The sequence below is a fragment of the Rutidosis leptorrhynchoides genome, chromosome 7, assembly GCF_046630445.1.
Source record: "Rutidosis leptorrhynchoides isolate AG116_Rl617_1_P2 chromosome 7, CSIRO_AGI_Rlap_v1, whole genome shotgun sequence".
NCBI classification, from domain to species: Eukaryota; Viridiplantae; Streptophyta; class Magnoliopsida; order Asterales; family Asteraceae; genus Rutidosis; species Rutidosis leptorrhynchoides.
Window position 1 is genome coordinate 323,008,971 of NC_092339.1, and position 18,557 is coordinate 323,027,527.

Genomic DNA, 18,557 nt, shown 5'->3' on the forward strand with positions numbered 1-18,557 from the left:
AAAAGAAACTATTTTAGTTTCTAAATTCTGAAACTTTCGAGTTTAAAATAGGAATATTTTTGAAGTAGTGTTGGGAACTGAAGCATGAATTAGTATAATATAATGACACTTGATCAACGTGATTATATTACAGTAAGTCATGCTGAGTTTCTAAATGGAAAGTGATGATTCACAGATCATAACGTCATCATGTGTCATGTTACATGACTCTTGTATTCTATTTAACCTCTAAAATATCAAGAAAATATTTCTTGATGATTCGGTCTTTTCCAGGGCATTCTAGTAATTTGACAAGTCAAGATCGTGCTATTACAATTTCCTTCTTAGAACATTAACAATGTTCATTCTGAAATTCATATCTGCAAATTCTGGACCGTTACAAGCGGTGCTTAATCGCAAGAAGAAGAAACGAAAGGACAAAACTCCGAAATAGAAATTGGGGTATAAATCATAGAAAATAAAAGAGATCATTAACTGGGGATGACAATGATTATAGAAGATAGAAACAGGGACTTCGAAATATAAAGGAGGATATAAAACCAACGAAAACCCAGAAATTATAAACCATATATATCGATGCAGATATTAATATAAAGACACGGGAGAACTAAAAACACTATAAAACCAAGAGTATAGTAGAAGTAAATAGATTCTTCCGGTGGTAGATAAAAGAGAAGAATGACAGATATGAAGGTTAGAAGTATATCAAGAAGCAGAACTGGATGAAGCATATTGATTAATGCTTTAAAGTATGAATTGAGGAGAAAGAATAGAAGGTGTGAGTTGTAAGGAAACGAAGGGGGTGGATTTATAGTAAATCATAACAGATGATCGCATTTAAAGCAGATCCTAATTTTCTTAATTACCGAAGCATCAAATCTTGATACGAAGATTTTCTCCAAATCCCTTAAACTTCGGAAATCAATCATATCTACGTCAAAAGATATGACGAATCTATGATTACTCAATTCACCTTTTTTTGATAACTTCACTCATACTCTTCTCAAAAATCGAATTGTTTTATCTATATTACTCAATGATGATAAAACTCAAATTTTCAGCTCGTATGTGGAAGGACCCGTTCATATACATTATAAACGATTCACAATAGTTGATTACATCGTGAGGTATTTGACCTCTATATGATACGTTTTACAAACATTGCATTCGTTTTTAAAAGACAAACTTTCTTTACATCTAAAATTGACGGCATGCATACCATTTCATATTACATCTAACTATAATTGACTTAATATTAATCTTGATGAACTCAACGACTAGAATGCAACGTCTTTCAAAGTATATCATGAATGACTCCAAGTAATATCCTTAAAATGAGCTAATGCACAGCGGAAGATTTCTTTAATACCTGAGATTAAACATGCTTTAAAGTGTCAACCAAAAGGTTGGTGAGTTCATTAGTTTATCATAATCAATCATTTCCGTAATAGTAATAGACCACAAGATTTCATATACATAAACGTTTTAATAAAAATATTCTAAGTGGTTGAGCACTTGGTAACCATACTTAACATTTAATCAACGTCGCATATTCCCTTTATTATGAAATCTCACTACACTGTACCAAGTGTAGTCACTGAAACGAAGTACTGTGCAACCGTTGAATACTGGTCGTCCAGTCCGGTTGGGGTTGTCAGGCCCGATAGATCTATCAACAGGATTCGCGTTTACAATACCACATGTAAATGGTAGCTACCAAGCTATTAGGGAAAAATATGCAAAGTGGTACAACTCAACGTAGAATATGTTTTTAGTACTTGTGTCCATTTCGTAAAACAGTTATAAAACAGTGCATGTATTCTCAGCCTAAAAATATATATAAAAAGGGAGTAATGAAACTCACAATATTGTATTTCGTAGCAATTATGTATATGACGGCACTGAACAAGTGCAGGGTTTGTCTCGAATTCACGAACCTATATTAAGTATATATATTTATATGTTGGTCAATATCTGTCTAACAATTTAGGTCAAGTCGTAGTGTATCACAATCCTAATGCTCGAGACCGACATGCAAAAGTCAACAAAAGTCAACTTGACCCAAAATGACTTCCAAAATCTATACATGTTTATTATATAACTTATATATAGTCGTTTTATATATTTAAATATATTTATCAGATCTTATTATACTAAATAATACAAGTCATTTATTAATAAATAAAAATTTATATTTAAATTCATATATGATAAAAATATACTTTTATATATCTCAAGTAATAAAATTTATAAAATTCACTTAATATCATAAAAATATAGTGGTATGTATTATTAATGTAATTATATTACATGTGGTAAAAATATCTTTGTACGCATATTTATTTGATAAAATAATATTGATAATAATAATAATGATAAAAATAATAAAATGATAGTTTCAATAAAAATATTAATTTTTAGTAATAAAGATAATTTTAGTAATAACATCAACTGATAACAATTATAATAATCATTTTAATAATAATATTAAAATTAATAATAATTCGGTTGACCATCTCTTTTAATCCGTTCATCGACCCCACACGATTTCTAAATAAAAAGTTATTAATTTTTCTTTAGCTTTTCAACGACATGCATATCATATACCTTATCTCAGTAGCATATGTATCAAATTCGTGATTTATCATAAACTATTTAATGACGAAACTAAGCATACAAACATGCATAATCATATATACTCGAGCACAAGTCAGGGATACACTATTAATATATAAAAGATAAGATATGAATGCTCATGTATCAATATTGTGATTCAATATTGCAGGAAAGTACGTAGACGCAACAAAAATGATAAATGTTAGGTTGACCTCACGAGCAATACCCTCGAACAATACCCATAACCTCCATAGCTATAACCTATAATTTCCTTAGCTCTATCCCGTTTGAAAACTTATTTTGAAATCGTCTGAATATAACTCCGTCGTAGTATTTTATGTATACTAATATTATCTTGAAATAATACTAAGTAAATATATATATGTAATTCGATTGAGAGAGTTTAGAGAAATATATTTTCAAGTTTCTATGAAATAATAAAACCTATTGAATTCTATTTATAATAGATTTTTGAATTTTTAAAGTGAATTATTAAAGTATGAATTATTAAAGTGAATTATTAAAGTATGAATTATTAAAGTGAATTATTAAAGTATGAATTATTAAAGTGAATTATTAAAGTATGAATTATTAAAGTGAATTATTAAAGTTAAAGTAAAGTAAAAGTACAGTAAAGGTAAAGTTAAAGTATAGTAAAAGTATAAAACTATGTACGTATAATAAGCGTATAAATATATTTAATATTAATTTAAATCGTTATATCATAAAACATTTTAGAAAAGTAGAATTATATATATTCATAATAGGTTTCAAGTTTTTAAATTACAGTCTGTTGGTGAAGCATGGGATAAAGTCCAAAGGTTTAATAAACGTATGAAATCATCTTAATGAAAAATGTCGAGTTACTTAACTTGTCGATATCCAACATCTAAGTTATTTACACTCCACGTTCTTACTTATAGATTACTTTACCATTTTCCGAATATTGTCAAAAAGAATAGATTTTTTAAATCACAGTGGACCTCATAACATTGGCCCGTAATCATATCATAATGTATCTGATAATTCAATCATTTGATATTATCTCTTAATTCTGTCGATAAATATATCGAAACAAATACATTCATGTAAAATATCATATATCTAATACTTTGTTAATGTTTTCAGTTAATATTATATATTATATATACATATCTATTGTGATGGCCCCGTCAAAACACTTAACGGCTCCGTCACTTGGTCCCACAGCTTGATCGAACTTAAATGAATTTAATAAATGACATTGCATTCTTTTATATCAAAAGTTTCCCAAAAAGAAAAGCATACCAAAATATGTAGTTTAAAAGTAACCCAACATATTAATAATCCAAAGTTGACACAAAAACATTGTCAACAACCCACAAGTATTAATTATTCAAAAACCGATTGCAAGCCAAAGTTTCATAAATTGTTTCATAAAAATCTGCCCAAATGCATGCAGACTCTTCTAAACACAGCGGAAGCATCACATAAACTCAAGTACCTGTGAAAACATGCGAGTAAACTGTCAACACAAAGGTTGAGTGAATTATAGGTTTAAATAATTGAATAAACTTTAGACCACAAGATTTAAAAATGTTAGAAAACATTAAACATTATTCCATTATCAATGAGCCACCTGGTAACCACTTAACCCTTTATTTACCCTTGCCAAACACAATAAAAATATACACTGGACAGTGTATCTACAACAAATTACGAAGTACTAAACATTCCGATTATAAATTGCTAGCGCGACTAGCTCGAAATGGGGTTGTCAAACCCGATAGATCTATCCGTAGGATTCGCGTTCACCGGTAGAAACCAATGATTACAGTTACCAGACTAGGGAATATTTTTGTCCAACTCACAATGAATAATTTAAATTTAATTGTCACTTGTGTCTAAACGTGAATAAAATGCATGTAATCACATCCCAAAAATATACTTTGAAAAGTATGTAAAAACGGGACTATAACTCACCTTAAAAGTAATGAAGTAACCAACACAATTAAGCGAACAGCAAATGTAGTACAGTGATCAGGAATGATCACAACGCCGACCTATAAATAAAGCAGGTCGATATAAATAACTAACTTAGGTCAAGTCTTAGTATGATAGCTATTGTACATATTGCAAGTAGTTATAGAACAATACTCAATATGCATCAGTTTGATCGGAACAGCTTACGGACACACACTTTCTATTTTTAGAAAGTTTCTATTTTTAGCAGGTTTCCATTTTTGGAAAGTTTCTATTTTTGGAAAGTTTCTATTTTTGGAAAGTTTCTATTTTTGGAAAGTTTCTATTTTTGGAAAGTTTCCAAATTTAGAAAGTTGCTATTATAGGAAAAATTATAAGTTAGGAAAGTTTCCTTAATTAGAAAGTCAACAAAAGTCAACTGAAAGTCAAAGTCAACCGAAAGTCAACTCAAAAGTCAACCTTAGTCAAACATGGTCAACGTTAATTTTAAAAGTGTAAGTTATCATAATAATATAAGTTATAACGTTTATTAAAGGTAAATATGTCTAATTATGTCATAACATAAGTTTAATTAAATTAAAATGAATTATTAAAGTTAATTTGAGTTTAAATGATATAATTTATATAACATAAGTATTGAATTAATTAATTAAATATTAGTCATAATGTAAGTATTATTAATTAATAATAAATTTTAAATCATATCATAAGTATTATTAATTAATAATGAATTATTAATCATATCATAAGTTTCTAATTATAGTTATTAAATCATAAGTATTTAATAATTAAATTATAATTAAATAATAACTAAGCCTTATAATAATTAAATAATTAATTAATCCTTATTATAAGTCTTATTATAATAATCTCATAATATAAGTTTAATACTTATCATAAGTATTTTTTCAGTTAATAATGAAGTATTATTAATCATATGTTTAATTAAAAAGTTAATTAAATCATAAATATTAATTAAATGATATAATAAATATATATCATAAGTTGTAATTAATAATAATTACCTTTTTTTATCATAAGTAATTAAATTATAATGAAATCCATTATTTATATCCTAAGTTTAATAATTAGTCAAAAGTTTTAAATCAAAAGTTCATCGGGTCGTATCCTGAGCCCCGGGTGTCGGTTTTCGGCGATCCTTACATATATCTCTGCCTAAGCAAACCACCCGACACTTTGGTACACTCAAGAACACCCCAAGAACAGTCCACAAGTCGTGTTATACAGCGAATACACCACTTGGACTTCAATTCAATCAAAAACGTGTTTTGGACGTAACGGGTGATTCGTGGCTCGGATTGAGATGACCCGAACATGAAAGTTCGCCCCACCATCAGTCTTAACACACTAACACACCCTAAAGTCACCAAATATGGTCACAAAGTCGGACCAAACCTGGTTCATACCAAAATCCCATTCAATCTTAACAAAATACCACTTTGATCATAACTAGGGTTCCGGGAATCGAAACGACATGAATCCGGTGTCTAAAATTAATGTCTTGATGAGAGGAACTCATTTATATACTTTATTTTAACTTTTATATCAGTTACAAAGTCAGAAACACACGAAAAAACTGCTGTCCAAATTATATCAAACCGAAAACATATGTAAACGAGCAATTCTACGCATACAATCAACATTACAACAACTAATAATCATCATACTACTAATAAATCATCAAAATACAGAAAATTAAGGAAAAATTAAAAGTTCTAGGGTTAGGGTTTATACCCTAATCAAGAAACGAGAAGTATAATCGCGTAGAGAACGGAACGAGGAACGCGTTGATGTATAACAATCCTTGATCCAAGCTATGAAAATTGATGAAGATGATGATGTTATGGTGATGGTTTTCGTCGCCCAAGGAAGAATAAAAGGGAGAAAGAGAGCAAAAATAATATTTAGGTTTAGATAGAATTAGGAATGTAAATAAAATAAAACAAAAAAATAGAAATATGGGGAGTATACTCCCTCCCCCCCATGGGTCGGCCGAATTGGTGAGTGGGGTGGGTCCCACTTGCACAATTTTGATAAATGTGAAATTCCTGATGGCCCGAAAGCCCGAACGAGTCCCGAAACGCGAAAACGCACTTACGCGATTAAAAATTCGGAAAGATAACAAACGCGCGACGAAAAATAAATATAAATACACTATATAATTATATAACCTTAAAATATCATATTTAAAATAAATAGGATTTAAATATCCCAAAAACGCGACCATTGGTTTGAAAACCGAAAAGATTCGCCGGATAGAAATTCGCGATTCGTATAAACGTACGATTTAAAATATGAATACATATATTCACATAACACATAATAATTAATATATTATTACTAAAATAATAATATAGGTCATGAAATGACGTAACCCAATTAACAGTTAACGGTCGTTAAATAATTAACGGTAAAAGATAACGGAAAAAGTAGGGTCGTGACAGTACCTTCCCGTTACCGAAATTTCGTCCCGAAATTTAAGCAGGTGCAGGGGTTAACTCAGCATCTGGGAACAAATGCAGATACTTCTGCTTCATCTGATCTTCACGCTCCCAAGTGAACTCGGGACCGCGTCTGGCGTTCCATCTAACCCGGACAATAGGAATTCGGCTCTGCTTAAGAGTCTTAATTTCTCGATCCATAATTTCAATAGGTTCCTCAATAAAGTGTAGTTGCTTATCAACATGAAGTTCTTCCAAAGGAATAGTCTTGTCGGCTTCGGCCAAACACTTCTTTAAGTTCGATACATGAAAAACATCGTGAACAGCACAGAGTTCTTGTGGAAACTTCAAACGATAAGCCGCCGGTCCAACTCTCTCAACAATCTCAAACGGTCCAACAAAACGAGGACTTAGCTTTCCCCTTTTACCAAAACGGATCACACCCTTCCAAGGTGAAACCTTTAACATAACACGATCACCAACTTGAAATTCCACATCTTTCCTTCCCCTATCGGTATAACTCTTTTGCCGACTTCTAGCGATTCTCAACCTTTCCTTAATCTGAAAAATCTTCTCGGTAGTCTCGTGAATAATTTCTGGACCTGTGAGTTGAGCATCCCCAACCTCATTCCAACAGACAGGAGACCTACACTTCCTACCATACAGAGCTTTAAACGGTGCGGCTTGAATACTTGCGTGATAACTGTTGTTATAAGAAAACTCAGCTAGCGGCAAATATTTATCCCACCCATTACCAAAATCAATAACACACGCTTGTAACATATCCTCCAATGTCTGAATGGTCCTTTCACTCTGACCATCCGTTTGAGGATGATAAGCGGTGCTCATATCTAATCTAGTTCCCAAGGCTTCCTGCAAAGATTGCCAAAACCTCGATACAAATCGACTGTCTCGGTCCGAAATAATGGATACAGGAACACCATGCCTAGAAACAATCTCCTTCAAGTACAAACGAGTGAGCTTCTCCATTGAATCTATTTCCCTGATCGGCAAAAAGTGAGCCGACTTAGTGAGTCGATCTACAATCACCCAAATAGTGTCATAGCCACCCGCAACTCTCGGTAACTTAGTAATAAAATCCATCGTAATTCCTTCCCACTTCCACTCGGGAATCTCAGGTTGCACCAACAGTCCAGACGGTTTTTGATGTTCAGCTTTAACCTTAGCACAGGTCAAACACTTAGCCACATACGTAGCCACATCACCTTTCAAATTTTGCCACCAATACAGCTCCTTAAGATCATGATACATCTTTCCTGAACCAGGATGAATAGAGTACCTAGAATTATGAGCCTCATCCAAAACCAGTTGTCGCAGTTCACCAAACTTCGAAACCCAAAGACTTCCTGTAAAGTACCTAGTACCATCTGCTCGAATCTCAAATTTCTTAACCATACCTCTTACGTTCTCTTTCATAAAATTCTCTTCCTTTAAGGCATCTTGTTGTGCCTCAAGAATCTGCCTTGCAAGGTTTGTTCTAATTGTCATATTCAAGGCCCTAAACCTGCGAGGTTCAGCCCTTTCTTTACGACCTAACGCATCAGCCACAACATTGGCCTTACCCGGATGATACAAAAGTTCACAATCGTAATCATTCAACGTCTCAATCCATCTTCGTTGTCTCATGTTCAACTGTTTCTGATCGAGGATATGTTGAAGATTTTTGTGATCTGTGTACACAGTACTCTTGACCCCATACAAATAATTTCTCCAAATCTTAAGTGCAAAAACAACGGCCCCCAACTCTAAATCATGAGTTGTATAGTTCTGCTCGTGAATCTTCAACTGACGTGATGCGTACGCAATAACTTTCTTTCGTTGCATCAAAACACAACCAAAGCCTTGACGCGAAGCATCACAATAAACAATAAAATCATCATTACCCTCAGGTAGTGACAATATCGGAGCGGTAGTCAACTTCTTCTTTAAAATCTGAAAAGCAGTCTCTTGTTCATCCTTCCACTCGTACTTCTTCCCTTTATGCGTTAAAGCAGTCAAAGGTTTTGCGATACGAGAGAAATCTTGAATGAACCTTCGATAGTAACCTGCCAATCCTAGGAACTGACGAATATGAGTAGGAGTTTTCAGAGTTTCCCACTTTTCAATCGCCTCAATCTTAGCAGGATCAACTTGAATCCCTTGCTTACTAACAATGTGTCCAAGGAATTGAACTTCTCGTAACCAGAATGCACACTTAGAGAACTTAGCGTACAACTCTTCTTTCCTCAACATATCAAGCACTAACTTCAAATGTTCCACGTGCTCTTCATCACTCTTCGAATAAATAAGGATGTCGTCGATAAACACAATAACGAACTTGTCCAGATAGGGTCTACACACACGGTTCATGAGGTCCATGAACACAGCAGGTGTATTTGTCAATCTGAACGGCATAACAAGAAACTCAAAGTGACCGTAAAGGGTGCGAAAAGCAGTTTTCGAAACATCAGATTCTTTAACACGCAACTGATGATAGCCGGAACGAAGATCGATTTTTGAATAAACAGATGAACCCTAAAGCTGATCGAACAGATCATCAATTCTCAGAAGGGGATAACGGTTTTTAACAGTAAGCTTGTTCAACTCACGATAATCAATACATAAACGAAAAGAACCATCTTTCTTCTTAACAAACAGAACAGGAGCTCCCCAAGGGGACGAACTAGGACGAATAAAACCTTTTTCTAACAACTCACGGAGTTGACTTGACAATTCTTGAAGTTCAGAAGGCACAAGACGATAAGGAGCACGTGCTACAGGAGCAGCACCGGGAACAAGATCAATTTGAAATTCTACCGCGCGTTGCGGCGGAAGGCCAGGTAAATCTTCGGGAAAATCTCTAACAACATGAACATCTCCAACACTCTTCGTTTCTCTTTTGGAATCAACAACATGGGCTAGAATAGCATGACAGCCCTTGCGAAGATGTTTAAGAACCTTCAGACAGCTAATAAGATTTAACTATTAGCACCTCTTATCTCCAAGAACCATCAGCGGCTCTCCAACCACATTAGTAATACGAATAGCTTTATCATAACACATAATCTAAGCACGATTCACAGATAACCAATCCATCCCAATAACAACATCAAAACTACCAAGTTCAATCGGTACCAAATCTATCTCAAAATCTCTACCAGCTAAACTAATGTTACACTTACGATGCACAGTCTTAGCAGTGAGTACCTTACCATTAGCCATTTTAACAACATAAGTATTGTCTAAAGGAGTTAATGGTGTTTTGATTTTTGGACTTAATTTACTCGACACAAAACTCAAATCAGCCCCTGAATCAAATAGTACATAAACTGATAAATCGTTGACCGAGAACGTACAAGTAACAAGTTTAGGATCTTCCTCAGCATCCCTAGCGTTAATGTTGAACACTCTATCACGCGCAGTCTCTGCAGTCTTCTTGTTGGGACAGCCATCACGGAAATGCCCCGACTTCCCACACTCGTAACAAACTCTCGGATTACCACCATTATTCGATTTTCCATTTCCATTACCATTACCATCTCTATTACCAGCATTACTACCATTATTACCACCTGCAGCAGGAGTAGCAGAACCGGCAGAAGCACCGTACAATCCTTAGCAATGTGTCCCTGTTTGGAACACCTCTTGCAAGTCACGGTACAGAAACCATCATGAGCCTTGTAACAACGTGGACACATACGCTGACTGCGGTTATTCGAACCAGAAGTATCCTGCTTTTTCTGCTGATTCTGGTTTTGATTGCGGTTATTATCCCACTTTCTCTTCCCATTATCAGCTTTCTTAACAGTCTCTTCACTGGGTTCGGTTACAGCAGCCTTGCTTCTTCTCAAGATCTTATCATTCAACTTATGAGCCATTGACATCGCGGCCTCAATAGCCTGGGGCTCACTAGATTCAACCCCATGTTCAATTTTCTCGGATAGCCCATCAATGTAAGCTTCAATCTTAAGATTCTCATTGGCATAAACATTAGGACACAACAAAGTCAACTCAAAGAATCTCTGCTCGTAGGCATCTAATTCGGTGCCCTTCATTTTCAAGTTTTTAAGTTCAACCTCTAACTTCTTAAGCTCACCCCTAGGACGGTAGCGGGTGATCATTCTTTCCTTGAAATTATTCCAAGTTAAACCATAAGCCACATCATTTCCCAAACTGTTAACCAAGTTGTTCCACCAGGTCAATGCACTATCCTTCAAAGTGCAGCTAGCAAAACTAACCTTGTCCTCCTCTCGGACTAGACTAACCCTGAAAATAGACTCGATTTTCTCGAACCAGTGGGTTAGTCCTATGGGTCCTTCTGTACCACTGAATTCCTGTGGGCGACTCGCCATAAACGTTTTTTAGGAGCATCCCACCTGATTGTTGTTCGCATTAGCATTTGCATTAGCATTCACTGCCATAGTAGCAGCTATCCCTTCGGTAACAAGACGTTAGATATGGGCTTCGTTGGACTCTCTAGGAGGCATGATCTTCAAAACAGAATAACACAATCGTTAGTACTAAGAATAATACCAGTGTTATAAAGGAATAGATCGAACACAAAAAGATTAACTATTAAAATAATAGTCAGTAACCACTATGAGTAATAACATGACAGTTATGATTGTTATAGAAATAACCACCACATGCATACATATTTTATGATAACATCATACAACATACATAGCACCTAACATACATGATCTACATTACGCATAATATAACATGCCAAGAGTCACAACATCAGAAATAAAATGTGATAATGATAATAGATGTCATAAAAATAACCATCCATACATAATGAAAAACATCCCATAACAAAATCTTAATAAAATCCTCAGCAAAACGCCGTACATAACCCAAAAATGTATGTATGAAAGGACATTAAGTCTTATGAAATAAATTATCAATCATGAATCATCATATCACATCTGCTTAGAGCGGGTGTGATAAGCTGGGCCAGCATGAGTCTCAGCAGAAGGCTCATACTTCTGCAACTTTCCTTTCACTTCTTCCAACTCTTCCTTCAAACCACGAACTGTGCTCTCTAGAGCCTCGAACCTAGCGTCAACTTCACAGTTACGCTTACGACTCTCGATCCCGACATTGTTCTTGAAGCTAACAAATGAATCTATACTAGCTCATATCTGGTCCATCATCTCGTTATGTGGCAAAGTACGCATACAATCACTGAGAGCATTAATACGCGTCACTTCATTGTAAGCCCTGTTCATATGGGTAAGGGTGGAAAAGTAGTAGTGAACAAGATCATCGATCTCCGGTTGATCAGCACGGTGTCTGGCAGCAGCCGGAGGAGTAGGAGCAGCAACTGAGTTATCGCTCGAAGTTGACATCTGCAAACAGTAAAACCGCAAACTACATACCAAAAGATATAAATGCTAATGATATAACACATCCGAAATGAAATGCATAATAATGCTATAGCAAAAGGGTCGGGCTGTAGACTAGACTCTAATGCACCCTAAGAACCACGGGTCGACCACATTAAGACCGCCTAGTTCCCTACAACCAGAGCTCTGATACCAACTGTGATGGCCCCGTCAAAACACTTAACGGCTCCGTCACTTGGTCCCACAGCTTGATCGAACTTAAATGAATTTAATAAATGACATTACATTCTTTTATATCAAAAGTTTCCCAAAAAGGAAAGCATACCAAAATATGTAGTTTAAAAGTAACCCAACATATTAATAATCCAAAGTTGATACAAAAACATTGTCAACAACCCACAAGTATTAATTATTCAAAAACCGAATGCAAGCCAAAGTTTCATAAATTGTTTCATAAAAATCTGCCCAAATGCATGCAGACTCTTCTAAGCACAGCGTAAGCATCATATAAACTCAAGTACCTGTGAAAACATGCGAGTAAACTGTCAACACAAAGGTTGAGTGAATTATAGGTTTAAATAATTGAATAAACTTTAGACCACAAGATTTAAAAATATTAGAAAACATTAAACATTATTCCATTATCAATGAGCCACCTGGTAACCACTTAACCCTTTATTTACCCTTACCAAACACAATAAAAATATACACTGGACAGTGTATCTACAACAAATTACGAAGTACTAAACATTCCGATTATAAATTGCTAGCGCGACTAGCTCGAAATGGGGTTGTCAAACCCGATAGATCTATCCGTAGGATTCGCGTTCACCGGTAGAAACCAATGATTACAGTTACCAGACTAGGAAATATTTTTGTCCAACTCACAATGAATAATTTAAATTTAATTGTCACTTGTGTCTAAACGTGAATAAAATGCATGTAATCACATCCCAAAAATATACTTTGAAAAGTATGTAAAAATGGGACTATAACTCACCTTAAAAGTAATGAAGTAACCAACACAATTAAGCGAACAGCAAATGTAGTTCAGTGATCAGGAATGATCACAACGCCGACCTATAAATAAAGCAGGTCGATATAAATAACTAACTTAGGTCAAGTCTTAGTATGATAGCTATTGTACATGTTACAAGTAGTCATAGAACAATACTCAATATGCATCGGTTTGATCGGAACAGCTTACGGACACACACTTTCTATTTTTAGAAAGTTTCTATTTTTAGCAGGTTTCCATTTTTGGAAAGTTTCTATTTTTGGAAAGTTTCCAAATTTAGAAAGTTGCTATTTTAGGAAAGTTTATAAGTTAGGAAAGTTTCCTTAATTAGAAAGTCAACAAAAGTCAACTGAAAGTCAAAGTCAACCGAAAGTCAACTCAAAAGTCAACCTTGGTCAAACATGGTCAACGTTAATTTTAAAAGTGTAAGTTATCATAATAATATAAGTTATAACATTTATTAAAGTTAAATATGTCTAATTATGTCATAACATAAGTTTAATTAAATTAAAATGAATTATTAAAGTTAATTTGAGTTTAAATGATATAATTTATATAACATAAGTATTTAATTAATTAATTAAATATTAGTCATAATGTAAGTATTATTAATTAATAATAAATTTTAAATCATATCATAAGTATTATTAATTAATAATGAATTATTAATCATATCATAAGTTTCTAATTATAATTATTAAATCATAGTATTTAATAATTAAATTATAATTAAATAATAACTAAGCCTTATAATAATTGAATAATTTATTAATCCTTATTATAAGTCTTATTATAATAATATCATAATATAAGTTTAATACTTATCATAAGTATTTTTCCATTAATAATGAAGTATTATTAATCATAAGTTTAATTAATATGTTAATTAAATCATAAATATTAATTAAATGATATAATAAATATATATCATAAGTCTTAAATAATAATAATTACTTTTTTTTATCATAAGTAATTAAATTATAATGAAATCCATTATTTATACCCTAAGTTTAATAATTAATCAAAAGTTTTAAATCAAAAGTTCATCGGGTCGTATCCTGAGCCCCGGGTGTCGGTTTTCGGCGAGCCTTACATATATCTCTGCCTAAGTAAACCACCTGACACTTTGGTACACTCAAGAACACCCCAAGAACAGTCCACAAGTCGTGTTATACAGCCAATACACCACTGGGACTTCAATTCAATCAAAAACGTGTTTTGGACGTAACGGGTGATTCGTGGCTCGGATTGAGATGACCCGAACATGAAAGTTCGCCCCACCATCAGTCTTAACACACTAACACACCCTAAAGTCACCAAATATGGTCACAAAGTCGGACCAAACCTGGTTCATACCAAAATCCCATTCAATCTTAACAAAATACCACTTTGATCATAACTAGGGTTCTGGGAATCGAAACGACATGAATCCTGAGATGACCCGTCCCAATCCATAAGGACGAATACAATAACATATGATTACATCGCGAGGTATTTGACCTCTATATGATACATTTTACAAACATTGCATTCGTTTTAAAAGAAAAGCTTTCATTTACATCGAAAGTTGACAGGCATGCATACCATTTCATAATATCCAAACTATAAATGACCTAATCTGTCATCTACTTAAATATAATCTTTAATGTACTTCAACGACTCGAATGCAACGTCTTTTGAAATATGTCATGAATGACTCCAAGTAATATCTCTAATATGAGCAAATGCACAGCGGAAGATTTCTTTCGTACCTGAGAATGAACATGCTTTAAAGTGTCAACCAAAAGGTTGGTGAGTTCATTAGTTTATCATAAAGAATCATTTCATAATTTTAATAGACCACAAGATTTCATACATCCATTTCTCATAATCATACGTCCCATGCATAGAGACAAAAATATCATTCATATGGATTGAACACCTGGTAACCGACATTCACAATATACATATAAGAATATCCCCATCATTCCGGGATCCTCCTTCGGACATGATATAAATTTCGAAATACTAAAGCATCCGGTACTTTGGATGGGGCTTGTTGGGCCCGATAGATCTATCTTTAGAGTTCGCGTCAATTAGGGTGTCTGTTCCCTAATTCTTAGATTACCAGACTAAATAAAAAGGGCATATTCGATTTCGATCATTCAACCATATAATGTAGTTTCAATTACTTGTGTCTATTTCGTAAAACAATTATAAAAATAGCGCATGTATTCTCAGTCCCAAAAATATATATTGCAAAAGCATTTAAAAAGGGATTAATGAAACTCACCATACTGTATTTTGTAGTAAAAATACATATATCATCATTGAATATGTGTAGGGTTGGCCTCAGATTCACGAACCTATATTAATTATATATATATATATGACGGTCAATATTTGTCTAACAATTTAGGCCAAGTCATAGTGTACCACAATCCTAATGCTCGAGTCTGACTCAACAGTATAGTAACATGTTATATTACTCATGTTTAGTTAAAATTCTAGTAAAAGGTGACGTGTGAAACAACGTATCACAAATGGTTTCATAATCATAAAATAGTATTTTAGTTTTTAGAGAAAGTCAATACAAAAATATTAACTGAAAAGTTAACGGAAAAGTCAAAGTTCAAGGTCAAAAGTCAAAGGTTAAAGTAAAAACGAGGTCGCATGCAAAAATACAATAACTTATACAAAAAAAATGATTTTTCGGTCAAACATGACTAAACGGCCTTTAGAAAAATTATCCGAGCTCTGATTGATAAACGGCCAAAGATAAAAGTTACACATTACCAAAAAGATTAAGCATAAATATTACAGAAGTAAACTAACCCTAGACAACTCGTAGTTGCCAATGCGGTTTCGGCGTTTCAAAGTTAATTTTTCAGCTTTAATAAATTTACAAAAGTGACCGAGTAGCCTACTTTGGAGATTTTTAGAAAATTCCTCGAAACTCGGATTGACAAACGGTCAAAGCCTGCAAATTCTAGTTACCACAAAGATATAACATGATTTTTGGCAAAAGTAAACACACATCAGGCCGACCATGACAACTGATACAAAACTGACATTTTTAATAAAAAGTTTCAGCTCTTTTCAGAATTTTAAAATGTGACCAAACAGTCAACTTTGACGATTTTTAGAAAAATCGTCGAGACTCAAATTGACAAACGGTCAGAGTCGTTTGCTAGACCTTACAGCAAAGAATTCAGTGGTATTTTTTCTTAAATCTGAAACAACGCAGATCAGCGAGAATTTCAGTTCCCTTTTCGACATTTTTTCATAATTTGCAAAACTTCTTTTGTTCATAACTTGACAACCGTTCAACGAAACGAGACGTGCTTTATATGAAAATTCATCTACTCGACGAGTAGAATCCAAATAACCACTTTTTATAACCCAGAAAATTAGTTCACTAATTATCATTAGCAATCTTAATTACGAAATTAATTGTTTAATTCATAACTTTCTAACCGTTCATCGAATCCATTCGATATCTAAATGAAAAGTTCTTAATTTTTCGCTAGCTTTCCAATGACATGCATATCTTATACCTTATTTCATCCCTAGTATAACAACCTTTAAGATTCAACATAACCTATCTAAGGGCAATATCAAAAGTACAAGCATGCATAATCCTATTTTCTCGAGCACTAGTCAGGGATCCACTATTAATATGTAAAAAATAAATTTAGGAGTACTCACGTATCAATATTGAGGTTCAATATTGTAGGAAAGGTACGTAGACGCAACGGAGATGATAACTACCAAATTGACCTCACGGGCATACCCATGAACATTACCCATTACCTCCATAGCTATAACCCATAATTTCCTTAGCCCTATCCTACTCGAAAAACACGTTTGAAATAACTTGCTCATAACCTCGTCGTAGTATTTTATGTATATTACTAATAATATCGCTCCTACTAATAATAATAATAATAAGTTTAATAATAATAATAATAATAATAATAATAATAATAATAAATAAAGAAATAAGTACATGTATATTTAGAGAGAGCGAGATCGAGATAGATGAATGAGTAAATAAGAAGCAGAAATTGGTACGTTCATTATTTAAAGGAAATTGGACCTCACCAACTCCCCGATTAAATCATGCAATCACATGAACAAAAGTAGCATCTAACATTGTCCAATAATCTTTGCCGACACCTCTTTTCACACATCATATTACGTATCACACATTTTATGCATAACTTTATATATTATTTTATATATAATATATTTAATCTTTAGAATTAATTAAATATTATATTATATTTACGCTCATGGTAAAAATATAATTTTTACAAAAATGACACGGTCGTGGTCTCACGACTCATGTACCACTTTCGGTTTTTCGGGCGCACTTTCGTACGTTTAGAAAACTAGCCTTTTACGTTACGTGACGTGTACCTTTTACAAAAATTAGACCTACTCAACAATAAAATACCTTTATAAAAATATAACCTATAAAATTGAGCGTTGTGGTCATTTACTTCTATAATTCAGTGACTCGTTGTTTGTCAAAATATTTTATTTTAAATCAGAACGTTTTATGACTAATTTAAAAATATGTATATACTTTTATTTAAAACAAAAATTTGTACAATATATATATGTTTGAAATATTTATCTAATGATATAATATTTAGTCTTTCAAAACCAATTACATTTCAAAGTTTGTTTTATATAATTTACTTGTTTCAAATAATAGTAGTTATTTTACCAAATAATATTTTTAATATGAATACTAAATAGTTAATTTATCGAGGGACGCGAGTTGATCAAGTAAAATACATTTTTGAATTTTAAACGGAAATGATTACTAACTTTTGACTAACTCTCGCTAAAGGCACTTTTGTAAATCACTTTACCATTTATTCCGAATACCGTTAAAAGTAAGAGTCTTCTAATTCAAAGTGGACCTCATACAGAGACTCGTAATCATAATTCAATGTATCTGATAATTCAATCATTTAATATTATCTTTTAATCTCGTTGATAAACTTACCTCGAACAAATACGTTCATGCAAAGTATTATCTATTCAATACCTATCAACTAATCCGTTCAATGTTTTATTAATATATCACAATTTAATAATCACACATGTATATATACATATATATTTATTTACACATAATTGTTCGTGAATCGTTTG